General features: G+C 33.3%; 1 long non-coding RNA gene across 1 annotated transcript; it reads right to left on the bottom strand.

Moving 5' to 3' along the window:
* Positions 1-4,006, bottom strand: LOC132617859 (uncharacterized). The gene is made up of 5 exons (XR_009573857.1): positions 3,635-4,006; positions 1,684-1,839; positions 1,440-1,589; positions 750-910; positions 1-283 (listed from the first exon to the last, which is right to left on the bottom strand). It is a non-coding gene; the product is annotated as an uncharacterized LOC132617859 (long non-coding RNA).

Below are 4,006 nucleotides of genomic sequence, written 5' to 3'. Positions count from 1 at the left end.
TAAGAAAAGAAATTACTTGATAAAGAGAATATTAATTATCACTAGGTCGGTATGGCCCGTGATGGTATAAAAGCTGGAACAGCAAATTGATGAATATTGTTCAGATATTTTGTAATAACATCATGGTTGCGTAATACTGGTAAATGACATAGTATATATTCTTTACAACAAATACAGGTCACAACTATTTACATATTGGAAATCAGTAATGCATTTTTACCCAGCGTTTGGTCTTAGTTGTAGCCTTCTTCTTAACAGCTTTTGACACAAGATACCTGCACAACTGTGAAGTAATTATCAATCGTTAGTGATTATATCTCAAACAAAAAAGGAAAGAAAGGCAATAGACATTCAAAGTTCTGGGTGAAGGAATAAAAGGAGCATGTTAGCATTCCATTAATATTGCTGATAGAGTTAAATAGAATCTGCAGAGATAGCAGCTTAGAAGTTAAAAGCACGACATAGTTTGATATGTAATCAGCTCGTAACTAAAAAATGGTAATTTAAAGGGAGACTTCTAAATTTTTAATGTACTGCCATTGAACACCTCTGTATAGAAGAGTTGAACCGCTCAATGTCAACATGCTAAAGTTCATAACAGGGCAATCATGAAAACTTTAATTAAAAGCAGATGAAATAGATCTTACCATCTTCAGAAAACAAAAAGCTCAACTCTTTTACGTATGTTCATTGCTCAAGCTCACGAGGACAAATTAAATGTGTAGGACTAAATTAATGGTGAAACTTACTTGGTGCACAAGAACATGAGAAATAGTCGTCTCTGGGATGAGCTTCTAACATCTTCACTAAGATTGATGTGCATGCAGCTAGGCACTGAAAGGGGTCATTTGTACTCAACCACCATCGCCTTCCTTCGACCGGTTTGCCAGCAAAATCAATTATGCCAAGGCTGCGCAAGCGAAATAAATCTTTGTTATCCATTTTATGTGCTCAGAGTCAACCCGTGACAAACTATTAACGAAGAAGGGAAAAAACGGCCAAGAGATATTGTTATGGCATTAATAGCTTAATGCTAGCATAATAGAGATGGAAAGAAAACTTATTCAACTCTATTATGCCTCCTAAGGTTCCCTTAGAATCTTCCCTTGTTAATCATACTGAACAAAATGTGAAATCGAAAATCAACCTTAGCGCAAAAACGAATGAGCGAAGAGGCGAAATTGAGTAAATAGTGTCGCAATAGTGTGTTTCCTCTGCATATAGTACCAATTAAGGTGTTTGAACAAATAATATTAAGGTGTTTGAACAAATAATCACATGAATGTGTAGAATCCACAAAGACACCATGAAGAAAGTCCAAAAGAACCAGATTTGGATTCAACAAAAATCAAAAACAAATACAAAAGTGATATGACTTGTAATTGCGACTCTGCCCTTTTAAATGTGTTTTCAGATGTCGTTGGGAGTATTACTAGTACCTTAAAAGATAAGAAAAGAAGCAATTGGAAACTGCAGCAAGTTTGAGCTTAACGTCACTTCGTTGTGAGTATTATCTATAGATTTAATTCCCAACTCCATTTTGTAAGTAGTTCCTCATCTTCTATATCAAGTTCTTCTAGAAAAGAGACCTGCAAATAAAAGAAATTGCAGCAATTCTCAGTTCATCCTGTGAACTATAACCAACTTATTAAATTTATCGACATAAGAATGAAGAAGAAGTACCTTCTGAATCTAGATAGGATAGTGAATGTACAGATTAACTAATATCATCACGGTCAACAAAATCAGCCAGAAGTCTGCCACAAATCTATATTCTGTCGACAACATAAAGTATCTTTTGTTTATTCTCCTTTTGGTACTTCCCAGAGTATCAAGAGTCTAGAAAAGATAAAAAAGAAAAGCGTCTTAACTTTCATGATGCAAGCAAACAAAGCAAACGTGAGGCGACAATAAAATTACAGCCAGCGAATGTATTTTGGACCACCATGAGGTATAGATACATTAAATTCTATTTCTATTACTACAAATTCACTCTTCTCAGTTAATTTTCTTCAGCATTGTTGAAGGTCGAATAAATTATTCTGGCAATACATGTCCTGTCATTTCATATGAATCTTTATTTACTTAAGTTCTACTCCAGTTTCCTTTTTCTTTTACCATTAACAATTCTTGTCTTCATGTGCTTGACATCTTTTGACTCTCTTTCATCGAGAACTTTAAGTATCAGTTCATTTTTTTCACTCTATGACATTTAACACTCATCACTTCTGGAAAAGTTAAATTAAAGAACTTAAAGATAAGAATAATGTTTGCAATGCAGTGTAGTTATGAAACACTAACCCTGAATTCATGATGTAGAATTATTTTTTCAGAACTTAAAACATTTATTTTAACCTATACAAATGCATGATGATCAATCTAAACTCTCTCTCTCTCTCTCTCTCTCTCTCTCTCTCTCTCTCTCTCTCTCTCTCTATATATATATATATATATATATATATATATATATATATATATATATCAGTGTCGTGAGGCGGCGCGTTTTACTTAGTACAAGGCGAGGCGTAAGCCCCATGAATCTTTAAGGTAGTAAAATAGTATAATAACACAAATATTATAAAAAAAAAATATATATATATATTAATAGTTTAAAAAAATTAAGAACGTGAGTAAGGAAACTCATAGAAAACAAAACTTCCAACATGATTTTACAAGTGCAATGGTTTAAAAGTTATTATGAGATGCCAACCAACTCTAACCTCTTAACTTTCAAACAATAAACGAATTACAATTTCTTAAAGCATACTACTATCATATATACTCTGCAATTTACATCCCTAAAAGAAAATAATTAATAAATTTTATCATAATTATAATTAAAACATCACTCTTTCATGAATAAAAATAAAATTACTTTCAAATAGCAAAATAATAAACTGTGATAATTTTGAGACACGGGAAAAAATGTGAAGACTAATACAAGTGAAGATGTAAAATTCGGCAATGTATTTTTAAAAGAAATGTTAAGTGATATTCACCCTCACAGTGTTCGCAAATAATAGCTATGCAGTACTACATTTTGTTATTTGAGTTATTCTCAATCGTCTTATTTCTATAGATGAAGAAAACTATTAAGCATTATTCATTTAATAAAGAATTTTGAGGGTCAGTGATGTTAATTAAGGAATTTGACACATAATTTGTGTAAGAACTCTTATGCGACCCCGAACATTGGTCGTTAGGCGTGTTTAGGGCACACAGTCGGATGCTTAGGGCGTAAGCCTCACAGAACTAAGCCCACACATTAGCCCCAGGGCGTTTTGCTAGTGTCCCGCCCCGGGCGAGCCCCGAGGCGAGTTCTAGATTTGCCTTTTAAAACACTGATATATATATATATATATATATATATATATATATATATATATATATAGCCACACTTAGTAACAGTAAAGTAATGGCAAAATTGAAAGAAAATATCACCCTATAAATCTACGGACATGAAAAATTAGTCAAGCCTTCACAAATGAAATTTCAAAAATCATCACAATTCTGGCTATTGACGCGTGAAACAATAAAATTCAATCTCTCAACAACAAATAAATGCAACGAAAAACTAAAATTCTAGCACTACAATTTCTTTTTTGAAAAAGGAAAAGAAAGTAAAGATACCTACCGGATAGGTTTGATAAACTGAACTAATTGGAGTCCAACTTATATTCTTTTCCAGCGATTCCTATGGAGGATTGTGCTCTTGCAGTGCTCCTAAAACCTAAAGTAATTCGTTCCCGATCCACCAGCGTAATGAAGTCGGAGCAGTAAAACCCTATATAGGAGGTTAAGAATAGATTTCATGAGAGAGGACTTGTGTGAGGTTGAAGAAGATTAGGGCTAAAGGGTCTGGGAGAAAAGAGAGCATCAGAGATGATTATCGCTTGTTCCATCAATTTCTAGACGATTCTGGATAGAGCATTAGGACACAGAGTTAGGCAATAATGTCAAAACCGCCCTTATTCTTTTACTAAATGACTAATAACAGCCATGTCGA

This window comes from Lycium barbarum, chromosome 11 (assembly GCF_019175385.1).
Source record: "Lycium barbarum isolate Lr01 chromosome 11, ASM1917538v2, whole genome shotgun sequence".
Classification (NCBI taxonomy): Eukaryota; Viridiplantae; Streptophyta; class Magnoliopsida; order Solanales; family Solanaceae; genus Lycium; species Lycium barbarum.
This window is presented reverse-complemented; position numbering and strand designations above follow the sequence as displayed.